At 45.7% G+C, this 26,929-nt stretch overlaps 1 protein-coding gene across 5 annotated transcripts in view; it reads left to right on the top strand.

The window, feature by feature from the left end:
• The window catches only part of pot1 (protection of telomeres 1 homolog), a 326,410-nt gene that overhangs the window by 259,136 nt on the left and 40,345 nt on the right, over positions 1-26,929 (top strand). The gene's annotated exons all lie outside the window — the stretch shown is intronic.

Genomic DNA, 26,929 nt, shown 5'->3' with positions numbered 1-26,929 from the left:
GAGTTTTTCACAAGTATTTGTATTCATAGCAGCTGGTGGAATTTGACTTTAGTTAATAAATCTGGAAGCTAAAGCTAGTTATCCTGATGATGACCTGCCAACTATCACTGATCATTGTAAAAAACCATCAAGTTGATTAATGTCCTTCAGAGAGGGAAATCAGTCATCCTTAACCGGTCTGGCCTACGTGTGACTCCACAGAATGCCCACATAATTCCTTGTCAAATAGGGACGGGAGACAGATATTGCTGCCAAAACCCAATGTCCCGTGAAAGAATAAAAATGGTTTTGCTGTTCATCGGTGTGTCCCTTGATCAGGAGGCAGCTCTTCACTGAAAGGTTAGGTCTGCTGCACACTGTTGATGAGCTGGCATAGATCATGCCAGAATTGCAAAGTGCTAATTGTACAAGTCTGTTTTGAATTAAACGTATTCACGTAACGATCAAGATGTGCAGACTCAGCCAATATGGGACACGCTGCAGCCACCTGTTAATTGCACGCCGGTGAGATTTAAAAGGCTGGGACCAATTGAGCTAAAAGGTCACGGTATGCTCATGCACAGTTGAGCATCTGTGTTCACCCATATGGTACCAGTGTCACTGGCTGGGTCAGCATTTTTTGCCTGTCCCTGGTTGGCCTTGAGAAGCTGGGGTTGAGCTGCCTTCTTGAATGCTGCAGTCCACGTGGGAGGGGAGGGAGCTGAGGGAGTAATTTATTATTGGCTTCCCCGTAAGTTCAGCCGTACAATTCACTCGTGGTAGTGTGTCACACCGTACACCACTTCAGGGGTAAAAAAGGTTCCTCTTGGGTTTCCTACTGGATTTATCAGTGACTCTTTGATATATGTGTACCCTAGTTCTGATCTGTCCTACAAATGAAAACATCCTTTCTACATCTACCCTAGCCAACCTATCAGATTAGAACATTGCTGCAAGAGAGCTGACTCTATCAAACATTGCCCCAACTCAGACCCTGGGATGATGTGTTAGCCTCCCACAGACTTCCTCCCTCCATTGTTGGTCCTTGCGCATCCCCCTTCCTCTTTCTACCTTTATTAGTCATGGCATTGAGTACAGGAGTTGGGAGGTCATGTTGCGGCTGTGCAGGACATTGGTTAGGCCACTGTTGGAATATTGCGTGCAATTCTGGTCTCCTTCCCATCGGAAAGATGTTGTGAAACTTGAAAGGGTTCAGAAAAGATCTACAAGGATGATGTCAGAGTTGGAGGGATTGAGCTCCACGGAGAGGCTGTTTTCCCTGGAGCGTTGGTGACCTTCTCGAGGTTTATAAAATCATGAGGTGCATGGATAGGGTAAATGGACAAGGTATTTTCCCTGGGGTGGGAGGAGTCCAGAATTAGAGGGCATAGGTTTAGGGTGAGAGGGGAAACATTTAAAAGAGACGTAAGGGACAACTTTTTCATACAGAGGGTGATGTGTTAATGGAACAAGCTGCCAAGGAAAGTGGGGGAAACTGGTGCAATAACAGCATTTAAAAGGCATCTGGATGGATATATGAATAGGAAGGGTTGAGAGGGATATGGGCCAAGTGCTGGCAAATGGGACTAGATTGGGTTGGCATATCTGGTTGGCATGCACGAGTTGGACCAAAGGGTCTGTTTCCATGCTGTACATCTCTGTGACTCTAGTACAGTCACTTACTTTTGAGTCATTCTCCAACTTTTGCTCGGACTGTCCCATACAAACTCTCTGCATCCACAAGTGTGAGAGTCACTGGGTACTCTGCAGCAGGAGAATCACTGAGCTGTTCTCTGCCTGCTGACCTTGCGTCCAGGCTGGCTAAGGACAGTTAACCAGATGTAGATCAGGCCCAGAAGCTCCTTATCCTCGTGTGAGCCTGTAGGTCACCCTGTGACACGCACACACACACACCTGCTGCGGAAGGTGCTGGCCTCTCGATTCAAGTTGGACATGACCCTGTTTGGACGAGATGAAGGAACTATTCAGTGTGCTGGTCTGTGTGTGCACAGTTCTGCTGTGCCTCAGGAATTGATGTTTATTTTCCAGGTCTTTTTGTTGGTCCAGCTGACTTTTAGGAGTTCGGTTTGAATGACCCAGTGAACCTCCTGCAATGTATTTTGTGTTTAATGCATGGCTCTGGGAGAGAGCAGGATCTGTGGGTGCAGTTCTGGTCCTAGTCTGACTCTTGGCTCCTTCAGTTGTGGAATAATTTCGTTCTATCTCCTCTTTTGTCCCAAGCGGTGTTTAAATTGAAGTTAAAATGGGCATTTCTTGGATGCATTGTAGCTGCCAGCCTCACAGGGCAGAGGTAGATTGTTTGCACAAGTGAGCATTCAGGATGTGGGCCATGAGGAGACTTGATGGACCCAATGGCCTCCTCCTGAGCCACTGGGGCTGTGTCACTGATTGGAAAGTGGTAGTGGTCTCAGGTCAGTGAGAAGGAAGCAGTATGAAGCTGGGGTGGGTGTTCGTTCATGGAGCTCTGAGGCCCCCTGCTGTCAATCCTGCACTTTTCTGTAAGAACTCAGCAATTCAAAACATACTTCAAGAAACCAACTGTGTTAGAGCGAGTTCTACCTGTGCTGGATGGCCGTGACATTCTACGGAATGTCCTTCATGCCAGCTTGGATGTGCAGGGCCCACCATCGTTGTGTCGGACAAGGACTTGTACCACTTTGGATCTGGGCAGCAGAGTTTGAGTTCAGGAAGTTGAAATGGCTGGACAAGAAGTTGGGAGAATCGGAACAGGGCAGAAGCATGGGTGAGGGTTTCAACATCAGGAGGGTGGAGCTAGGACTGAAGAGAGAAGGATGATGTACTGGAGACAGAGGTAGGGAGGTGAGGTCTGTGTAAGCAGGACATGGCGGTAATTGTGAACAGTTTGGTCACCTTGGTGGCCAGGAAAAGGGTCAGTGGTGAGGAGTTAAAATTTGGGGCTGAGGATAATGGCTTTTCAACATCCCGTAGGAGAAAGTCGATGCGCAATACGATCTTGGATACGCAGTGTGACAATGTGACCAAGAGAACTTGTCTTGAGCCTGAGTCGAGATTAGAGTGTTGCTGGAAGAGCACAGCGGGTCAGGCAGCATCCGAGGAGCTGGAGCTGAGTGTTGCCTGTGGGAAGTGCCATTGGATGTTTGAGCATATGACTTGGTGCTGGTGCTTGGTGCTGATGAAAAATAAGAACGAATTCGGCATCGAGGATTTTATTTTGAAGGACAGCAGTTCAGGTTGGGAAGAGTGAGGGGGAGTCTTGGTTTGTGACTGCACTGGAGAGTTAGCACTGCGGATGATTTTTTTTAATTTCAAAAATATACTTCAATCATAAAATATTTTGATGATCTGTACAATTGGTGGTGCCATTCATAGGCGCACCTTGCATTTCTTTACATACAGAGAGCGGAATTAATCATTCGTATATACAGGTCTGTACGTTTACCATCCACATATTTAGCTGAGGCGTCAGTGGAGCCCACTTACTGAGTGGGCCCCTGTTCTTCTTTAGTAGGTAGGCATTATACGGTGGTCTTTAATACTACAGCAGTCCCCACTGGATTGACCCAGAGAGTACATATTCATTCTGGAGTTAGCCTTTCTGAGGAGGTATCTACCAACTTAGCTGATGTAGTGAGGTGAGAACCAGGCATTTCTCTGAGTGCCCAGGCTAGTAGGTAGGGAATGCTGGATGACTAGAGAAATTGAAGGTTTGGTTAAGAAAAAGAAGGAAGCATATGTCAGGTATAGACAGGATAGATTACGTGAATCCTTAGAAGAGTATAAAGGCAGCAGGAGTGATACCTGATGAAGGGCTTGTGCCCGAAACGTCGAATTTCCTGTTCCTTGGATGCTGCCTGACCTGCTGCGCTTTAACCAGCAACACATTTTCAGCTCTGATCTCCAGCATCTGCAGACCTCACTTTTTACAGCAGGAGTGTACTGAAGAGGGAAATCAGGAGGGCATGAAGGGGACATAAGATCGCTTTGGCATATAGGGTTAAGGAGAATCCAAAGGATTTTTACAAATACATGAAGGACACAAGGGTAACTAGGGAGAGAAAGGGCCCCTCAAAGATCAGTAATGCGGCCTTTGTGGTGAGCAACAGGAGTTGGGGGAGATACTAAACGAGTCATTTTGCATCAGTATTTACTGTGCTAAAGGACTTTGAAGATATAGAATGCAGGGAAATAGATGGTAACGTATTGAAAAATGGGTGTCGAGAGTGTGGTGCTGGAAAAGCACAGCAGGTCAGGCAGCATCTGAGCAGCAGGAGAATCAATGTTTCGGGCATAAAGCCCTCCTCAGGAAAGGGCTTATGCCCGAAATGTCGATTCCCCTGCCCCTTGGATGCTGCCTGACCTGCTGTGCTTTTCCAGCACCACACTCTCGACTCTGATCTCCAGAGTCTGTAGTCCTCACTTTCTCCATCTTGAAAAATGTCCATGTTACAGAGGGAGGAAGTGCTGGATGTCTTGAAATGGTTAAAAGTGGATAAATCCCTGGGACCTGATCAGGTGTGTCCTAGTACTCGATGGGAAGCTAGGGAAATGATTGCTGGGCCCCTTGCTGAGATATTTGTAGCATCAATAGTCACAGGTAAGGTGCCGGAAGACTGGGGTTTGGCTAATATGGTGTCGCTATTTAAGAAAGGTGGTAGGGATAAGGCAGGGAACTATAGATCAGTGAGCCTGATGTCGGTGATGGGCAAGTTGTTGGAGGGAATCCTGAGGGACAGGATGTACATGTATTTGGAAAGGCAAGGACTGATTAGGGATAGTCAACATGGCTTTGTGCATGGGAAATCATGTCTCACAAACTTGATTGAGTTTTTTGAAGAAGTAACAAAGAAGATTGATGAGGGCAGAGCAGTAGATGTGATCTATATGGACTTCAGTAAGGCGTTCGACAAGGTTCCCCATGGGAGACTAGTTAGCAAGGTTAGATCTCATGGAATACGGGGAGAACTAGCTATTTGGATTCAGAACTGGCTGCAAAGGTAGAAGACAGAGGGTGGTGGTCGAGGGTTGTTTTTCAGACTGGAGGCCTGTGACCAGTGGAGTGTCACAAGGATCGACGTTGGGTCCTCTACTTTTTGTCATGATTTGGATGCGAGCGTAAGACGTACAGTTAGTAAGTTTGCAGATGATACCAAAATTGGAGGTGTAGTGGACAGCGAAGAGGGTTACCTCAGATTACAACAGGATCTGGACCAGATGGGTCAATGGGCTAAGAAGTGGCAGATTGAGTTTATTTCAGATAAATGCGAGGTGCTGCATTTTGAGAAAGCAAATCTTAGCAGGACTTATACACTTAATGGTAAGGTCCTAGGAAGTGTTGCTGAACAAAGAGACCTTGGAATGCAGGTTCATAGCTCCTTGAAAGTAGAGTCGCAGGTAGATAGGATAGTGAAGAAGGCATTTGGTATGCTTTCCTTTATTGGTCAGAGTATTGAGTACAAGAGTTGGGAGGTCATGTTGCGGCTGTACAGGACATTGGTTAGGCCACTGTTAGAATATTGCGTGCAATTCTGGACTCCTTCCTATCGGAAAGATGTTGTGAAACTTGAAAGGGTTCAGAAAAGATTTACAAGAATGTTGCCAGGGTTGGAGGATCTGAGCTATAGGGAGATGTGAACAGGCTGGGGCTGTTATCCCTGGAGCATCGGAGGCTGAGGGGTGACCTTATAGAGGTTTACAAAATTATGAGGGGCATGGATAGGATAAATAGACAAAGTCTTTTCCCTGGGGTCAGGGAGTCCAGAAGTAGAGGGCATAGGTTTAGAGTGAGAGGGGAAAGATATAAAAGAGACCTAAGGGGCAACTTTTTCACACAGAGGGTGGTGCGTGTATGGAATGAGCTGCCAGAGGAAGTGGTGGAGGCTGGTACAATTGCAACATTTAAGAGGCATTCAGATAGGCATCTGAATAGGAAGGGTTTGGAGGGATATGGGCCAGGTGCTGGCAGGTGGGATTAGATTGGGTTGGAATATCTGGTCGGCATGGACAGGTTGGACCGAAGGGTCTGTTTCCATGCTGTACATCTCTATGACTCTATAACTAGCCATTTGGATATTGGTTGAGAGGTAGAAGACAGAGGGTGGTGGTGAAGGGTTGTTTTTCAGACTGGAGGCCTGTGAACATGGAGTGCCACAAGGATCGGTGCTGGGTCCTCTACTTTTTGTCATTTACATAAATGATTTGGATACGAGCGTAAGAGGTACAGTTAGTAAGTTTGCAGATGACACCAAAATTGGAGGTGTAGTGGACAGCGAAGAATGTTAGCTGCAAATGTGTTGCTGGTCAAAGCACAGCAGGCCAGGCAGCATCTCAGGAATAGAGAATTCGACGTTTCGAGCATAAGCCCTTCATCAGGAATAATACCTCAGATTACAACAGGATCTTGGTCAGATGGGCCAATGGGCTGAGGAGTGGCAAATGGAGTTTAATTGAGATAAATGTGAGGTGCTGCATTTTAGGAAAGCAAATCTTAGCAGGACTTATAAACTTCAAGGTAAGGTCCTAGGGAGAATTGCTGAACAAAGAGACATTGGAGTGCAGGTTTATAGCTCCTTGAAAGTGGAGTCGCAGGTCGATAGGATAGTGAAGAAAGCTGTTGTGGTTCTGTTCGCCGAGCTGGGAATTTGTGTTGCAGACGTTTCGTCCCCTGTCTAGGTGACATCCTCAGTGCTTGGGAGCCTTCCGTGAAGCGCTTCTGTGATGTTTCCTCCGGCATTTATAGTGATTTGTCTCTGTCGCTTCTGGTTGTCAGTTCCAGCTGTCCGCTGCAGTGGCCGGTATATTGGGTTCAGGTCGATGTGTTTGTTGATCGAGTCTGTGGATGAGTACCATGCCTCTAGGAATTCACTGGCTGTTCTCTGTTTGGCTTGTCCTATAATAGTAGTGTTGTCCCAGTCGAACTCATGTCGCTTGTCATCCGCGTGTGTGGCTACTAAGGATAGCTGGTCGTGCCGTTTCGTGGCTAGTTGGTGTTCATGGATGCGGATTGTTAGCTGTCTTCCTGTTTGTCCTATGTCGTGTTTTGTGCAGCCCTCGTATGGGATTTTGTATACTACATTGGTTTTGCTCATGCTGGGTATCGGGTCCTTTGTCCTGGTGAGTTGTTGTCTGAGAGTGGCTGTTGGTTTGTGTGCTGTTATGAGTCCTAGTGGTCGTAGTAGTCTGGCTGTCAGTTCAGAAATGTTCTTGATGAGTGGTAACATGGCTAGTCCTTTGGGTTTTGGCATGTCCTCATTCCTTCGTCTTTCCCTTAGGCATCTGTTGATGAAACTGCGGGGGTATCCGTTTTTGGCGAATACATTGTATAGGTGTTCTTCTTCCTCTTTTTGCAGTTCTGGTGTGCTGCAGTGTGTTGTGGCCCTTTTGAACAGTGTCTTGATGCAACTTCTTTTGTGTGTGTTGGGGTGGTTGTTTTCGTAGTTCAGGACTCGGTCTGTGTGTGTGGCTTTCCTACTAAGCTATCCTTCGTAGCCACACACGCGATGACAAGCAACATGAGTTTGACTGGGCCAACACTACTATTATAGGACAAGCCAAACAGAGAACAGCCAGGGAATTCCTAGAGGCATGACACTCATCCACAGATTCTATCAACAAACACATCGACCTGGACCCAGTATACCGGCCACTGCAGCGGACAGCTGGAACTGACAACTGGAAGCAACAGAGATAAACCACTATAAATGCCGGAGGAAGCGCTTCACAGGAGGCTCCCAAGCACTAAGGATGTCACCTAGACAGGGGACGAAACGTCTGCAACACAAATTCCCAGCTTGGCGAACAGAACCACAACAACGAGCACCCGAGCTACAAATCTTCTCACAAACTAGTGAAGAAAGCATTTGGTATGCTTTCCTTTATTGGTCAGAGTATTGAGTACAGGAGTTGGGAGGTCATGTTGCGGCTTTACAGGCTATTGGTTAGGCCACTTTGGGAAAATTGCATGTAGTTCTGGTCTCCTTCCTATTGGAAAGATGTTGTGAAATTTGAAAGGGTTCAGAAAAGATTTACAAGGATGTTGCCAGGGTTGAAGGATTTGAGGTATAGGGAGAGGCTGAACAGGCTGGGGCTGTTTTCCCTGGAACATCAGAGGCTGAGGGGTGACCTTATAGAGGTTTACAAAATTATGAGGGGCATGGATAGGATAAATAGACAAAGTCTTTTCTCTGGGGTTGGGAGTCCAGAATTAGAGGGCATAGGTTTAGGATGAGAGGGGAAAGATATAAAAGAGACCTAAGGGGCAACTTTTTCACACAGAGGGTGGTACGTCTATGGAATGAGCTGCCAGAGGATGTGGTGGAGGCTGGTACAATTGCAACATTTAAAAGAAATCTGGATGGGTATATGAATAGGAAGGGTTTGGAGGGATATGGGCCGGGTGCTGGCAGGTGAGACTAGATTAGCTTGGGATATTTGGTCAGTATGGACGAGTTGGACCAAGGGGTCTATTTCCATGCTTTATATCTCTCTGACTCTAAATGATGCTGATGCTTTTGAATGTGCTACAGTCTGTTTGTTTCCTAAGTAACATCACATAAGATTTAGAACTGCAAAAGGTGCCTTTTCTTTCCTGTCCCTGCTAATCGAAGATTGGGCTGAAGTCAGTGCAGTTCTCTGCATTGTTCGACAAGAATATTGACAGTCCCAGGCATGGGCCTGATTGCTGAAGTGGCCATTCAGCCCCTCTAGCCTGGTCTGCAATGAGTTCACTGTGATCGTGGTTGATCTGCATCAACATCATTCTCAGACTTTGTCCCATATCCCTTCAATACTCTTAGCAAATAAAGAAAACCTTCCATCCTAATTGTGCATTGACCTTGCCTGAGCCTCAATGGCTCGTTTCTGGGGGAGAAAATCCCAGATTTGCTGTAATCACTGTGTGAGGAAATGCTTCCTGACATCGCCCCTGAACCAGATTGTTCTCATGTTAAGATCTTGACCTCCTCCTGTGGACTCTTTTACCTCCATTGTCTCTGTCAGCATTCATTAACTATTTTAAACAGCCCCATTAAATTATCCCAAAAGACAAGCAAGTCAGTGCAATCAAATGTTATCATTTAATCCTTTAATCCCTGATATCATTCTCATTCCATCCCGTATTTTGAGAAACAAGGGAACGTCAGATCAAACTGGTAAGCAAATAACATTCAGCATAGCCCCTTACAGCAGTATTTATTTCCTTAATTTCCAGTTGTCTTGCATTAACTCAGTTTTGTGTCTATTTTTGCTGCACAGTGCAGGTGTTCATTTCACTCGCTATTTCACAGTAGGTGGGAATCACGGGCCAGATGTGCATTTCTTAGCCTTCATTGATTGCCATTGAGAAGGTGATGGTGAGCTGCGTCTTCCATCATGGGATTGTGGGGACCTCATGGTAGAGGGAGTTTCAGGGTTTTGACCCAACAATACGGAAGGCACGGCGATATATGTCCAAGTCAGAATGGTGAGTGGCTTGGAGGGGACCGTGAAGGTGGTGGTGTTCCTAATTGGTAGAGGTTGTGGGCTTGGAAGATGCTGTTGAAGGAGTCTTGATAAGTTGTGTCTTGCAGATAGTACACACTGCTGTGAATGTGTGTTGGTGATGGAGAGGGTAAGTGGATAGGGTACCAATCAAACACTCAAAGATCTTGCGTTTGTGAGTTGTTGGACAACAACAAGCTAAACAGTGGAGAGTGCAGTCCTGACTTGTGCCTTGTGAAGGGCTTAGAAGGCCCATTTCTGCCTCTAACCTAATCTTGTAACCACTGTATTTATGTGGCTAGTCCAGTTCAGCTTCTTTCAATGGTAACTATCCAGGATGGTGATGGTGGGGGATATAGTGTGGTAGTAGAATTGACTATCAACGGATGCTGGTCAGGTGTGCCCTTCATTGAGATAGTCATTGCCTGGCACTTGTGTGGCATGAGTGTTACTTGTTGCTTTTGGATGTTATCCAGGTCATGTTGCATTTAGATGTGGACTGCCTCACTATCTGAGGAGTTGTGAGTAGTGCTGAACATTGTGCAATATCAGCGAACATCCCCACTACTGACCTTACGACGGAGCAAAGGCCATTGATGAAGCAACTGCAGATGGTTGGGCCATGGGCACTACCCTGAGGCACTGGGTTCTTGTGGCACCGTGGTAGTGTCCCTATCTCTTGAAGCCAGTGCCACCTGTTCCATGGTGGTGCGATAACATCTCTGAACAGGTTGATTAAGAAAGACCTACCCTGAGGAGCTCCTGCAGAGATGTCCTGGAGCTGAGATGACTGACCTCCAACAGCCGCATCCATCTTCCTAAGCGCCAGGTGTGATGCCAACCAGTGAAGAGTTTGCTCCCCTGAACCACCCATTGACTCCAGTTCCACTAGGGCTCCATGATGCCATATTTGTTTCCATGCTGTCTTGATGTTAAGGGCTTACACACTCGCCTTATTGAAGATTAGAATCCCTCTCCAATGTGGAGCTCCCCATATCAGATATACTGAGGAGACCAACAGCATTGGCATCTGTCTGTTCCATATCAGTATTAACCTAAGTCTGTGATTGGGGTTTTTATACCTAGAACGGCTGTCTGTTACTCCTCATCAGATCCCCCTCCCTCGGCCCTAAATCTGGATCAATTCAAACAGCACAGGCTCCATGAAGAAAACTTGGAAAGGAAAAGCTGCTCATGATTAGAGAAGCTTGCCCCTCGTTCCTGTTTTGCTAACTTTTGTTTCAGCGTAAATGCTGTGCTTGCAGCTTGATGGCAATCCTCTTACACTGAGGACACTGCTCACTCCTGAGGCTAATGTTCAGCCTCAAACAGAAAGAGCCTTCACAGGGTGAAACTGCTGATCGGATTACTGCGGTGTACTTCACTTTTTCAAACGCTGGTGTGTTAATCAAGTATCCCGTTGCCATGAGATACTGCCTCCTTTTGATTAAAAGAGATCCAGGGGCCAGCATTATGAGACAGCATCAACTCTCTGCTGGTCTTGCCAATGGCAATCTCTTCCTCGGCCACATTCACTGTCGTGCGGATGTGTTAGGTGCTACAGGCTTGAGTGAATGAAAAGAGTCTCATTAGCTTACAATGCAATGGCTTCACCTTGACATGCTTAATGTTAAGTTTAAAGCAGAGGCTAGGAATAAAGTGGCAAGTAACTCACCTCCTGACTCTCCCATGCCTGTCCACTGTCTACAAGGCACAAGTCAGGAGTGTGATGGAATACCCCCACTTTTCTGGATGAGTGCAGCTCCAACAACACTCAAGAAGCTTGACACCATCCAGGACAAACATTCAATCCCTCTACCACCGGCACTCAGTAGCAGCAGTGTGTACTGTCTACAAGATGCACGGCAGAAATTCACCAAAGATCCTCAGACAGCACCTTCCAAACTCACGACCACTTCCACCTAGAAGGACAGCGGCTGCAGGTACATGGGAGCACCACCGTCTTCAACTTCCCCTCCAAGCTACTCACCCCCCTGACTTGGAAATATACTGCTGTTCCTTCAATGTCGCTGGGTCAAAGTTCTGGAATTCCCTCCCTCAGCATGTCGTGGGTCAACCCACAGCACATGGGCTGTAGCGGTTCAAGATGGCAGCTCACTCCCACCTTCTCAAGGGCAACATGGGACAGGCAATAAATGCTAACCGGCCAGACATGGCCACATCCCACAAAATGAGTTTTAAAAAATGGTCTGAAATTCTGTTTTCAAAATATAATGGAAAGCCTGGCAGCTGCAGGTAATAAATGTGATTGTTGCCCTGTTGACTTAACATTTATAAAGCAGTAATGACTAGCTTAATCCATATTAACATTTATCAGAGCTGGAGGGGTAACGAGAACACTGAAAGGAAGGGAGCAAAGGTTAAGGTAACCCATGTGCGCAGTTTGGAGTAATGCTGGGATTTAAAGTGTTGGTAAGTACACCTCCCATGATCGCTTTCGCTAAAGAAATTCTTGCAATTAAGTGCTCATTAAACTGACACTTCAAAACTGAGAACGGTGCTTTTGTGTTTCAGGATAATTAGATGCCACACAATCCATTAAAGAGATGTTACAAATAGTTTCTGTCTCCCACTACTATCCCTGCCAGCCCCCCCACCCCCCAAATGGCCCCGGCTAGAACTTGTTTTCCATTAGTTTGAGCAGCTTGATCTCGTGTCCTCGAGTTATTTATGGCAGAGTTCATTCAAATAAAATGCTGCAGATGATATGCAGAGCTCTGCTGCTCTCTGCTGGTGAGTGAGTGCTTTGCATTTAGTGCTCAGTATTCCCAGTTCATGCCACATTTCTTCAATTGAAGATTTGCCAGACGTTACGCACCAAAAACTTCCACACTGGCGTCGAGACTAAAGAAATGCAAGAGTGCATCTATCGGGTAAGCAACCTAGGATTGCTGTTCCCTGAAACAAGAGAAGGCTGAGCAATGAATGAGTATGTAGAGGTTTTTTTAAGATTCTGAAAAGTTCTGGGTGAATCGTTTTAGATTAGATTAGATTACTTACAGTGTGGAAACAGGTCCTTCGGCCCAACAAGTCCACACCAACCCGCCAAAGCGCAACCCACCCATACCCTACATTTACCCCTTACCTAACACTACGGGCAATTTAGCATGGCCAATTCACCTGACCCGCACATCTTTGTGACTGTGGGAGGAAACCGGAGCACCTGGAGGAAACCCACGCAGACACGGGGAGAGCGTGCAAACTCCACACAGTCAGTCGCCTGAGTCGGGAATTGAACCTGGGTCTCAGGCGCTGTGAGACAGCAGTGCTAACCACTGTGCCACCGTGCCGCCCTAAATCGTTATTTAGTTATGTCTTTTTGTTCATGGTAACATTATGGATACTAATCTGGAGATCCCAGCTAATGTTCTGAGATAGGATCGAAAGCCTCCAATGGAATTTAAATTAATTATTTAATAAACCCAGACTTGTAGAAATCCTATGGTGATCGTGAAATGACTGGATTCTTATACAAGAACAACAATGGGCTCACGAAAAGCTGAAAGAACTGCAGAGGCTGTAAATCAGAAACAAAAGCTCAGCAGTTCCGGCAACATCTGAGGCATGGAATCAAGAGTTAATGTGACCCTTCTTCAGAACAGGCTTATTAATGTCATTGAGGGAAGAAGGTCTTGCTACCTTAACCAGGTCTGACCCATGGCAACATGATCGGCCATTAACAGTTTTCTGAAATGACCTACCAGGTATTCCTTGCTAATACCAGGGTTTGGGATAGCAACAACTTGTCATAAGTGCAGCAACAAATCACAGCCAAGGTCCCCGAAACTCCTCCATCACTGACCCTGGTTATGCCTGTATCTCTGGCAGGATTCACCCAGCAGAGTTGGCAATGGTGCTGTGCACTCGGGCGGAAGTTGCCTTGGGAATCCTCCGTGGTGACACTGTACACCATGAAACCTCAAGGCATCAGGTCAAACACGGCAAAGGGAGCCTCCTGCTGATTAGCAGCCATTGTCTGCTTCCTCACCCCATGTAACACATCATTTCACAAGGGTGCAGAATGTACTCTGGGTGGGGGACATCAGTGTCCATCACCAAGAGTGGTTCGGTAGCTCTATTACTGACTGAGCTTATTAGGTCCTGGAGCATGCAGCTGTTAGTCTAGGCCTAGAGCAAGTGCCTGAGGGAACTAAGCCCTTGTCCTATCTGTAACAGATACACTGTTTATGGCAGTTTGGCAAGAGTGACCACCACACACAGACAGGCAAGACAGTCAGTTTCTCTCTCTCTCCCCCCTCACTCGCTCTCTCTCTCTCCCTCCACCCCCCCAACTCTCTCTCTCTCTCTCTCTCTCTCTCTCTCTCTCTCTCTCTCCCCCTCACTCTCTCTCTCTCTTCTTGCTCTCTCTCGCAACTCAAAACTGGCTAATGATGAGCAAGGGCTATCAGCAGCAGAATAATACTCAATCACAGTCTATAACCTCGCGAGTCAGCATTGCCTCCACTCTATCCCAGCTAACAAGCTGGGGGATCAGCCTGGTGAAATGAGGTTCATGTACCAGGAGCAGCACCTGGCACACCTTAAAAAGGCAGAAGGCAGATCCTGTGAAGCTATGGTTCATATCTGTGTGCCTAGTGCCTACTGGGGAAAACAGCATGTAATAGAGCCAGGTTTTCCCACAGGATCAGATCAAACTCATCAGACCTTAAGAAATTGGAGTAGGTGAAAACAGTGTGGGCCATCACATCTGCTTCATCATTCAGTACGATCCTGGCTGTTGATGGGTTTCATCTCCACCTTCACACCCCTCCCCATATCCCATCTTTACCAGTGAGTCTAAAGATCTGTCTCTCATGGCCCTCAATATACTCACTGATAGCTCATCCACTGGCTCTGAGTCAGGATAATCCAAAACTTCACCACTCTCTGCATTGAGGCATTTCTGTTTGTTTCAGTCCTAAATGATCAACCCTCATACTGAAACTCTCTCTAGATTTTCCAGCTAAGACAACATCCTCTCAGTATTGCACTGTTAGGTCCCTTCACAATATTGAATAGAGTGATTACCTTCCGTTCTTCAACAGAATATTGACCCAAATTACTCAGCACCTCATTGTAGGACAACTTGTAGAGTCATACAACATGCTCCCTACAGGGAACTGAACCCTGGTCTCCTGTATGACAGGCAGCATTGCTAACCACTATGCTAACAAGGAGCTCTATGTTCCTGGAGGCTAATTTAGTAAAACTTGCTGTACTGCCTCCGAATGTAAATATGGAGTATGCCAGTATAAATATGGAGTATGCCAGTATAAATACTGAGACAAGAATTGCACCACTATGTTCCAGATTTGGTCATAACAAATGCCAGCATACCATTTGCATTCACATTGCCTTCAGTGTCTGTACGTTTGACATTGAGATAGGGGTTTATCCCTAATCCTGTTGAATGGCAGAGCAGAATGGCTGAATAGAATAGAATCCCTAAGCATGGAAAGAGGCCTATCGGCCCAACAAGTTCACACTGACCCTTTGAAGAGTAACCCACCCAGACCCATTCCCCTACCCTATTACTCTACATTTACCTCAACTACTGCACCTAACCTACACATCCCTGGACACTATGAACAATTTTGCACAGGTGAGCCCAGAATATCAGTGTGAAAGACAACGCTGAAGTATTTACAGTTATCGTCAGATCTAAGAGCCAAATGTATGATCTGTTTGAGCTTCCTCTTGACCACAGATACCAGTCTTCAGTTGATTTGATTCACCCATATATTATCCAAAAATAGTTGAAGGGGCTGAACTCTGCAAAGGCTCTAACTAGGTTCCAGCAATATTACTGAAGATACTGTGCTCCAAATCCAGCCCACCCCAAAACAAGCTATACCAATACAGCTACAACACTGGCATCTAAAAGATTGCTCAGGTATATCCTGTCAACAAAAAGCCGGACAGATCCTCGAATGCTGCCTGAACTGCTGTGCACTTCCAGCACCACTAATCCAGAATCTGGTTTCCAGCATCTGCAGTCGTTGTTTTTACCCAGATCCAACCAGGTCAATTACCACCCAACTGAACTACCCTCAATCATGAGCATAGTAAGGAGTCATCACTAGTGTTGTGAAGAGGCACTTGCTCAGCAATAACCTGCTCGGTGACGCCCAGTTTGGGTTCAGCCAGTGCCACACAGCTCCTGATCTCTTCACAGCCTTGGTTCAAACATGGCCAAAAGAGCTGAATTCCAGAGCTGAGGTAAGAGTGACAGCCCTTTACATCAAGGCTGTGTTCAGTCAGGACCCCTGACAAAACCAGTGTCAATGCGTATCAGGGGATAAACTCTCCGCAGGTTGGAGTCATACCTGGCACATAGGAAAATGATTGTGGTTGTTGGAAGTCAGTCATCTAAGCTCCAGGAGATCTCTGCAGGAGTTCCTCAGGGTAGTGTCCTAGATGCTTCATCACTGACCTTCCCTCCACCTTTAGGTCAGAAATGAGATTGTTAATTGATTTTTGCATCATGGTCAGAACCATTCACGACTCCTCAAAGATTGAAGCAGTCCATATTCATTTGCAGCAAGACGCAGGCAGTATCCGAGTTTGAGCTGACAGTATCCGAGCTTGAGTTGATAGTGTCCGAGTTTGAAAATTTGCAGGCCGAAAGGAATCGCTCATGAATCACTGGAGACACTTACACACTACTTCAGAACAAATTTTTGCTGGCCACCTGCAGTGAAGGAGTGTAGCTTTTCAGGTGCAATAAATGATTCTCTCCATCTATTCCCGCTGGCGTTACTTTTCAAGACAGGGTTCCTTCATTTTCCTCTGCAGTGTTTCTCCCTCTGAGGCGCCAGGCCCAGATTTCCTTACTGGCCTGCCAGTGCAGAGTAAGGTATTCCCTGGTATTGCAGCCAGTGTCATTCCACCAGGCAGTATTCCATTGCCCTAACAATAGCTTGAAACGTAGTGTAATGGAAGCACAAAGGGGAAATGGTTGATTCTAACTGTTATCACCCTCACAAAATGATTCAAATCCCAAGTTTTTTGGCGGGTCCCGGCTCTAGCACTTACTGTCTCTGTTAATCTCTTCCTTTGAGGTGGTGAGGGTGAGTCAATTAGCACCTGGGGAGACCACTTACATTGCAAGTAACTTCCTGGAGCCATATCCAAAAACCATAGAAGAATTGCCTGATTTCCTCTAGAGTCCTTTTTTTTCGTAAAGCTGCAGTATTCCATGTTGCGAGTTCACATTCCCCCCGCACTGAAGAAGGATATTTGAGATGTTGGTGTTACGCTATTGAGACTGTTGTCTCAGCTGGGCTGCTAGTAACCCTAGACAGAGTTCCATCTCTAGATGCAAGGCTAAAACCCTCCCATTATTTCAGCGATACAGAACAAATACAGTCAATGCTGAAAATCTGGGAAGGTGTCAGAAACATTCCCCGTAGCACCATCTGTTGAGTAGGAAGCAAAGTTAGCATTTCAGGTCTTTGACCTTTCTTCTGAACTGGGGAAAGTTAGAAATATGATAGGTTTTAAGGAAGGACAGTTAGATTCTGTAGTGATTGGGACCTGGTGGATCTCAGTGATTGAGTTCCTTGATTGGGGCTGTTACCCTGGGGCTAATCAAGGAGCTCTGGCTGACAGATATAAACAGGCGATAGAGAAGGTCTTCTCAGTCTAGGGACTAGGTCTGAGCTGGCTGCTTAGAGTACATGTACTGCATACATGTAAATGAAGAGTGTTTTGGTGATGGGACACTGGCCTCTGCGGTTATTTCAGATTCTTGACCAGCAAGGGAGTCAAAGTTTAACAGGGATAGGCAGGAGTGAGGAGTTGCGTCCACAGTTAGGTCAGCCGTGATCTTACCGAATGCAGGTTTGGGGGGCCAAATGGTCTACTCCTTATCCAAGGTTATATGTTTGTAACAAGAACATAAGGCAAAGTTTATGATGCAGGGGTGGTGGGTGAGATTGGATATCAAAAGGTTTCATGGTGTAAGACCAAAGAACGTGTCAGTGGGATAAGTGGAAAAATCACACACCATGTCCAGAGGGGGTGTGATTGGCAGGATCCTGAACAGCTGAGGACTGAGAGCAAAGGATTGAATTTACCGGTGCCTGGAAATTCAGGGTCAGGCTTGTAGACTGAGTGGAGGCATTCGATAGAGAATAGAGGCGGTCTACATTTCATCCCAGTCTCGAGGAGACCATTTTGTGAGCAGCAAATACAGTGAACTCTGTTGAAAGGAGTTCACGTCAATCATTGTAACGTCTGAACAGAGTGCCTGGGGCTTTGGCTGGTCAGAAAAGAAGAGGTGTAAGCATTGATGTTCCTGTAGTTACATAGAGTGCTGCCATGGAGAGAGAGAGAATTATGATCCTTTCAAATGTTGAAAGTTGGGGGAGGAGGGGGTAGTGGGCACAACCTATCTCATGCTGAAAGTGGAAGCTTGGAAAGTAGAAGATTAAATGGAATTATATTTATGGGAAGGAGATACGGAAGTGAAGACAGATGCCTAAAGGATTGTCAGACTTTCTCATCTCAAATGATTTTGTAGTTGAATTGATTCATGCAAGTGCTTTTTGAAGCAATTTTGCTAAATTTTATTTTGCCCGTGATTTTCTCATCTGCAACTTTGCCCTTTTGTACACATCATATTTCGCACTCCATTCCATGTCACTTTTTGCCCATATGATGTCGAATGATCTGATCTGTTATCCATTGATTTTGCTGTGAAACAGAATGTAGAAGCAGCCTCGCTCAAGGTAGTCATTACCGACTCCCGCAGACCATGGAAACGCCTCAGAGGTTGCCCACAGCATATTGTACACATGGTCAATCAAAGTACCAAAAATGTACCAGCATCTTTCTGCTAACGATGTCGGAGCAAATCACTGCAGCTACTAGAATCTCTACTGAAAACAAACAAAAATCACAGTAGGTCAGGCAGCATTCACAGAGAGACAGCAAGCTAACATTTCAAGTCTAGATTACTCTTCTTCATCTAGACTCAATGTTAGTTTGCTCTCTCTCCATGGATGCTGCCTGGCTGCTGTGATTTCCAGCACTTTGTGTTTTCAGTAGCTCTCTGCATAGTGTTTTTGCTCAACAGTACATTAAAGACTCAAATACTTCCCCATGTTACGTCCTTCAGAATTTCCCCATGAAGAATGGATTGAATTTGTGAATGAGTAACTTCCCCTGTCCCCTCCCCCTTAGCAACAAGTACGCTAACTTTGTAACACGACCTTGTAAAAGTGCAATCAGTTTAACTACATCACTGATGATTTCAGGCTGTCTGTCCATGTCCGTGGCAAACCATTTCTCGATCTCCACCACGTGTTCTCTTCCTCATCTCGCTGTCTCCGTTTCCAACAATATTCCAAGCTGTAAGGGTTATTTGCTCTTTTGATCCGCAGTACACAAGTCGATGAGTCAAGTATGCAGATAATAAGTGGGTTTAAGTTCTTTGCAAGGTCAGCCACAGTCGAGCGAGCAAGGATTTATCAAATCACGTTGTCATTTGAAAGGAAAGACTGTCCTACACACATCCAAGAAGTGATCAAAACAAGCTATTATTTCCAGTACGTGGGACTTGGAAGGCAACTCACCAGCATCAAGTGGAAGTACTAGGCAGCCCCTCAGGGCAGGAGATAGCAGCTCTCGGGGAGGGTACAGTGTATACACTGTGGGACGATAGTCTGATTGTAGGACAGCTTTCCCCTGGCACTGCCCACATCCAATCCTCAACGGGCTGATCTCACTCCACCATCTGACAGCTAACGTATTATGTTATTGAAATGATGTTTAGTGTTGTTGGAAGTGCTTAGTGTTTATCGGGAGGGATTGCACGCAGCAATGTCATGTCAAGAGCAAGTTGTAACTATCTTAATGAACCTTGCAGGGTGTAGGGGTAAAAGGAAGTATTAATTTTCAGCCCACTCGTTACATGAGCTCAGGGGTTTGAGCACAAAGAGACTGCTGCCCAGGGTGTAAAGGATTTTATTTGGCTCTGATGCCTCTTCCTGTGTCCATTGTCACCAAAATGAGTGACTGGCCGCGCGATCAGTGACTTCAGAAGCAGTTTAAATTCAGTGTTTTGTGCAATTTATCAGCTTTTTATGAACAGGTCCATCCGTGTTGAGAGATGCTGGGCTCATGAAAGGGTTTTTAGGTCCAATAATAAAAGGAACACATTAAGATTCAGTGCAATGGTTGTTGCCTCCTTCCATGCACTGCTAGGTGTTGCAGTAAATATATTGTTACCATTTTTAGGATGTGGATGTAAAATGGAGGCAGATATATTTTAGTCTTATATCTTGGCTGCAGCTGGTAATAAATTGATTGTCTCCACCTATTTTCACAAGGATTGACTCTTTTTTAAACAATGTGTTGATCTTAGGTTGTGCCCAAACCTGAAACTAGTTGAATCTCTAATACGATAACGGAGCTTCTTCCTTCCCAGGACTCCCGAGCGGATGGGTAACAGTGAGGAATGAGCAGGCAGTCGGGAATGCTGGTCTCTCACTCTCTTGACCCAACTGCCTGAACCTATTCATGGTCAGGTCCAGGAACAGACTCACGAGGAGGTCCTCGAACTTGAGTGCCCAAAGGTCAACAGCGTGAGGCTGAAGGGCGGCAAAATATTCAACAAGAGGCTCCTTTAAATAACAAAACAGTGAGGGTGCAACCTCCTACAGCCAATGATTCTTGGTGCATAGTCCCCACAGCTCCATTGAAATCGCAGCTGGCCTGAGTGTGAAACCCATGAATCTTTAGGAGTGTGGGACATGCCAATCCACCAAGTCCCTAGAGGAAAGTGTAAAGACCACAGTCCTCAGCCATCAGACAGTAATAGAAAGCACCCATGGTCAATCCGGGTATTGGGTGAATGTGAGCTCTGCTGACAGGAAACCATTCTGTGACACTCGGAGGAAGACAGAGGGAATTTTGTGAAACCTTGAGCCAATGTGAAACTCCGTTCAAGTGAAGGTACTGTCCCCTCATGTCCGTGCCTCCCCAAGGACTGACCATGCCATGGCGGCTGAGTGGCACTGTTTCAAGGCGGTGGGTGGCATCGGCTGAGAGCTGGGCAGCAAGCTGGTCCCTGCGGTATCTTCCATCCCAGTTATCTGAAACTCTCCCTTCCCCCCCCCCACAAACGTCTCTGACCCCGGTCACTCCAAAAGCCATGGCCATCTTCTCTGCCAGTCTCTGAACCAGCAGAGGGGAGGGTGTAGGGTCCTGAGCAGTGGCTCTCTGCTGATACTCGCTCACTCACTGGTGCCAGGGGAGAGCTGCAGCACAGGTCAACCACACTGAAGGCCCTCCCAGTCTGTAAACAGGAGTTGGGTCTCGTGATTCAGGTGGTGCGTGCAGCGGAAGAAATATCGATATCGGTTGGGGAGGCTCACCATGAAGGTATCGCTGCCAGGGTCAGAGACTGACCACCTTGTCTAATCCAGAAGGACCTTAGCAGCACCTCAGTGCAATCCTTCATTCCCAGAGAAAATCGATAAAGAACTTTGGGATTTTTTGTGACAAAGCCCGGGGCGGGGTCAGAGGGACCATCTGATCGCACCAATGTCGTAGTAGCCAGTTGGTTTGTGACCGAATCCAGTCCCCTTTAGGACAGCACTGGGAGCAATCCTGTGCAGTATCCCAGGAGAGCACTGACTTTGGTTTCCAGTTCTTACCAGTTCTCCAGTCAGGTTTCCTCGGCTCGCTAAGTGGGACTCCCAGAAAGAGAGGAGGTAGACAGTGCTCCAGGTTAACACGCTAAGCTCTTCTGGTAGGGAGTCTATTCACCAGTCAAAGTTAGGTGTCTGGAACATTTTGCCCATTCGATTCTGGAACGGGACATGGGAGAATATACTTCCTGGTGCATAGGACCAATGGCTGTCCAAACCTCCTCAGAGTAACCCACCCAGACCCATTCCCCTACCCTATTACTTGACATTTACTCATGACTAATGCACCTAAATTACACATCTGTGAACACTACAGGCAACTTTAGCAAGGCCAGTTCACCTAACCTGCACATCTTTTGATTGTGGGAGAAAACCCATGCAGACACAGGGAGAATGTGCAAGCTCCACACAGAGAGTTGCCCGAGGCAGTAATCGAACCCGGGTCCTTGGTGCTGTGAGGCAAAAGTGTTAACCACTGAGCCACCATACCGCCCGAGACACAAGGGCCACGTCACCAGGCCAAGCTGAGAGGAATACCTCCAGGCCCATCTTGCACAGAACCAAACCCACCAACCTTATCTTAATAGGCCCAGGGTGTTTCTCCTTGCGAGAGAATACAGAGGGCCCGAAAAGGAGCAGCTCTAATGCTCTCCTCTTCTGAAGTGAAGGGAACCATCAGGGAACCATTGACTGTAATCGGTTGACAGAAAGTGGATCTGGGTGGCAGATACTTCCTCAGACCTGACTGCTCTCAGACTCTCATCATCCACCTTGTTGGATGTTTTCACCTTGATCGAGGGACAAGGAGGTGCTCGAAAACCAGGCTTTTGGGAAAGATGGATGAGGACCTGGACCAGATGATCATCAGTTCTCCAATCTGGGATCATATAGGACCAATCAGGGTCGATGTTCTCTTCTAGCATGAAGCAAAAGCGAGAAGACAGCACCTTGGTGAAGATCTTACTGTCTGTGTTGAGTTTAGACACAGAGTCTCAATTCTTTAAGAGGAGACTATCCCCTACTGGGGTTATTGATGGTCCTACACTCAGAAAATGGAATGCGTCTGGCAATTAAACATTCCATCAGGACCCATGTGAAAATTCTATCACATTAACAGCTCAATCACAATTATGGGTAATTTCAAGTCAACCTCTTCAGAGATGTTGTTATATACCTCTGGAGCAGATGGGATTTCAACCAGGGTCTCCTGCATCAGAGGTGGAGACTCTACCTCTGCACCTCAGGAAACCCTTGACCCTGACTACATTTATTTACAATTAGTTATTTCACAACAGCAGTTTGCCTTGTTACCTTTAACTCCGAGGTATTTAACATCCGATTAGCGTAATCAGATATTGACAGTGACATTGTAAATAAGTGCTTTTTAAGCAGATTCACAGCTCCATGATGTAGAGCTCACAGAGCGTCACTCCCACAGGGAAAACATAGCCATTTCCCACTCGGTGGCAAAATTCAGCAACTCTTCCTGGTAACTGTTCTGAATCACTTCCAGTTGCCCTGTATTTTGTTTCGTGGGGTTCAGTGTTGTTCTATGCACTGGTTATTCACAACCTGAAAGCAGCCAGGGATTAAACTGAAATTGTTTTAAATAGGCCTGGCGCTGACAGCTAACGTAGCCGCCGAAGTCCGTGTGTGTTATAGTAGAGTAAGAATCCTCAGGCAGTCGATTTCGAAAGCCTGGCTCAATTAATGAATAATTTAGAACGATAACTGTTCGACTCGCTGCAGATATTCTCCGAGGACAGCTCTGATTAAGTGGTTGCTTTGTAATAAAATTGACAGATTCCACATTATTATTACCATTCCACTGTGGCCTCATCTGTTAGGTGTAGCCCTAGATTAAGATTGCCTTACATTCTCGTTAGCGTTTTGAGGGTAACTTGTTTAGGCAGCAGAATGTTTCTTTTCTCCGATAATCTGTCCTTGCCTTCTCTCAGGAAGGTGTCTCCAGACTGGGACAATCTCAAGGTGGAGTCTCTTCCTCCACTGTGCCCCTACACAGCGAGTGTAGGCTCATTGTCTGACTGTAACGTGAGGATTATTTTCAAGTCTTCCATTCAACATTCAGTTGTCCATCATGTTTGCTTTGGAGACTGGAATACTTCAGACTGTCAAGTGTAGCTCAGTTAGTAGCACTGTCACCCATTTCTCCTTGTTACCCCCATATTTTCCGCATTTTGTTTTCGATCTAAAGCTTCCCCATTCTTGACCCCTCCAGTAGAGATACTCAAGCAGTCTGGTAGCATCTGTAGACAGAGAAACCAAGTTAGTGTTTGAAGTTGAATATGACTCTTCTCTGGAGCAGTTTATTGCAGGAGCCAGAGAGCAAAGAAAATTTACATCCCAGGAACATGCCCTTCAGCCCTCCAAGCCTGAACCGATCCAAAGCCACAGTCAAAACCTATCACCCAAATCCTAAGTATCTGTATGCCTCTGCTCCCCACCTACTCGTGCATCTGTCCAGGCGCACTTTAAATGAATGTACCATGCCTGCCTCTGCCACCTCTGCTGGTAACGTGTTCCAGGCACCAATCACCCTCTGTGTGAAGTACTTTCCACATGTTCCCCCTTGAGCATGTGACTTCTCGTTTTTGAATCCCTCGCCCTGGGAAAAAGCTTCTCTCTAGCCACCCTGTCTCTACCCTTCATGATTTTGTAAACCTCAATCAGGTCCCGCCCCTCAGTCTCCTTTTTTCTAATGAAAACAATCCTAATCTACTCAACCTTTCTTTACAGTTAGCACCTTCCATACCAGGCAACATCCTCATAAACCTTCTCTGCACCCTGTCCAAAGCATCCACATCCTTTTGGTAATGTGGCGACCAGACTGTACACAGTATTCTGAAGGTGGCCAAACCAAAGTCTAGTACAATTTTAATATGACCTGTCAGCTCTTATACTCAAATCCACATCCGATAAAGGCAAGCATACCATTTGCCTTCTTGACCACTCTATCCACCTGTGCAGCAACCTTCAGGGTACAATGGACCTGCACTCCCAGATCTCTCTGCTCATCAAGTTTTCCCAAGGCCCTTCCAATTACAGTATAGTTCGAATTAGACTTCCCAAAATGCATCACCTCACAATTGCCTGGATTGAACAGCATCTGCCGCTTTTCCGCCCAACTCGCCAGTCTATCTATATCCTCCTGTATTCTTTGACAGTCCCTTATGATTTCTGCTACTCCATCGATCTTAATGTCATCTGCAAACTTACTGATCATACCAACAGTGTCCTCTTCCAGATCATTTATGTATGTTACAAACAACAGTGGCCCCAACACTGACCCCTGTGGAACACCACTGGTCACCTTTCTCCATTTCGAGAAACTCCTTTCAATTACTACTCTCTGTCTTCTGTTGCTCAATCAGTTCTTTATCCACCGAGCTAGAATACACTGCACACCATGTGACTTCACTTTCTCCATTACTTTACCATGGGGAACATTATCAAACGCTTACTGAAGTATATGACATATAAGCCCTTCCTTCATCTATAAACTTGGTCACACCCTCAAAGAGCTCTATTAAGTTGGTAAGGCACCAACTCCCCGGCACAAATCCATGTTGCCTATCACTAATAAGCCTATTCGTTTACAAATATAAATGGATTTTATCCCTCGGTACCTTCTCCAGCAACTTTCCCACCACTGACGTCAGGGTCACTAGTCTGTAGTTACCTGGAACATCCCTGCTACCCTTCTTGTACAGGGGGACAACATGAGCAACCCTGCAATCCTCTGGCACTTCACCTGTGTTTGAGGATGCTACAAAGACATCTGTCAGGGCCCCAGCTGTTTCCTCTCTTGCCTCTCTCATCAACCTGGGATAGATCCCATCTGGTCCTGGGGATTTGTTCACTTTAATATCATTTAGCCTACCCAAAAAATCTCCTTATGTCAATGTAATCCAGAGTAAACAAACTTCAATCTCTAATCTCAATGTTTGTCATGTCCTACTCCTCAGTGAACACTGATGCAAAGTAATCATTGAGAATCTCACCTATTTTGTCAGGTTGGAATCAAAACCTTCCTTCCTTATTCTTTAGTGGACCAACCCTTTCTCTAGTTACCCTCTTGCTGCTTATATATGAATTAAAAGCCTTGGGATTCGACTTAATTCTGCTCACTAAAGTTATTTCATGGCCCCTTTTAGCCCGCTTGATTCTTCGTTTAAGATTGGTCCTACTCTCCTGATATTCCTCCGAGGACCATTCTGTTCTTAGCTGCCTGGACATTATGTACGTGTCCCTTTCCCTCTTGGCTAGTTGAACGATTTCTCCTGCCATCCATGGTTCATGAATCTTGTATCCCTTGTTTTCAAAGGGACATGTTTATCCTGCACTACTTTCAACCTATCTTTGAAAGCTTCCCACATATCAAATGTGGACTTCCATTCAAATAGCTGCTCCTAATCCACATTACCCCCCTCCTGTTGAATTTTGATATAATTGGCCTTGACCCAGTTTAGTACTCTTCTCTTAGGACCACTCTCATCTTTGTCTATGAGTATTCTATTCTTTATGTCCTATCTTCCCTAAATTACAACAATGGCATCACTTCAGAACATTTTCATTGCCTGTAAAGCACTTGGGGCGTTCTGAGGGCATGAAGTGTTTTTGAAAGGCAAGTCTATCTTCTGCTTAGACACTATTTTATGCAGCCCAGCCACTTGTCTGCAGAACATTACAAGGTGCCTAACCCAAGGTGACTGAAAGAGACATGGACAAAAGATATCTTAGGCAAAAAAAGGATTGTTTTTTCTAATTGAAAGTTTGATTTGATTTCCAGCTGAAGAATTACAATAGCAGATTGTGGAGGTTCTGAGACTTGGAGGAGCAGAATCCTAGAAGGCAGGCTGTTTGGCATGGACTGATGTGAAGAAGCTTAAATTAATAAAGCTTCATTTATTTATGACTGTAGATGAGTGGAGCAGATTCTCCATAAAAACAACCAGTGCTGAGGTGGATAACTCTTTAAAACGGTGCTGGATAAATATGCATTTGAAAGTAAGAATGGTTGTTAATAGTCATAGACTAAATGTATGGGGAAGTGACATTATTAGCTGTTAATCAGTAGCCCAATTTTAATTGATAGACATGTGCAAATGACTGTATATTCTTTGAGAATTAGGGGTATGAAATTGATTGGAATATGACACATACATATTTTATGAGCTAGGAATTACTATCCATAACTTTTAAATGCTATCCCTTTTTAAATTTCCCCCATTCCTTTCATGTAAAGACACAGCAGACAGATGATATGTTATGACTGGGAAATGAAAAAGAAACTGAGTTCATTAACACCACTCCAAACCATGGATTTCAATAAAAGTTGTTTTCTTTTCGTCTGTTCAAACCTTTAATGATGACACAAGGTTGTGTGTGCACCGATGTTCAGACTTGGTCTTTTCAATGTGTTTGCAAGTGTTTCATTCTTTCCTCAGTGGGGCAATTGCAGGAAAAGGCTAAGAGGAAGCTGGCTAGCTGTTATGAGAGACTTTCTGGGTACATCTCCACTCAGGAGAAGGAAGAGAGAGTTTTAACGGATTCTATCCAGGGGCTAGCTGATCGCGTTGCACTGCCCTGAGAAAAGCGATGGTCACCTGCTCAGGAGTCAATCTATACAATGCTGTCAAGCAATTGTCCCCTAGTACCGAACACTTTGATCCCGTTTAGTATGCTTTTGCTTCCAAGAAAAGGCAACACTGTATACAATTCATTTTGTGCTCGCGTAAACATGATTTGTAAAACCACACTATCTGTTTACAGCC

Source organism: Hemiscyllium ocellatum, chromosome 19 (assembly GCF_020745735.1).
Source record: "Hemiscyllium ocellatum isolate sHemOce1 chromosome 19, sHemOce1.pat.X.cur, whole genome shotgun sequence".
NCBI classification, from domain to species: Eukaryota; Metazoa; Chordata; class Chondrichthyes; order Orectolobiformes; family Hemiscylliidae; genus Hemiscyllium; species Hemiscyllium ocellatum.
Note: the sequence above shows the minus strand (reverse complement) of the source record. Positions and strands in the feature narration are given on the sequence as shown.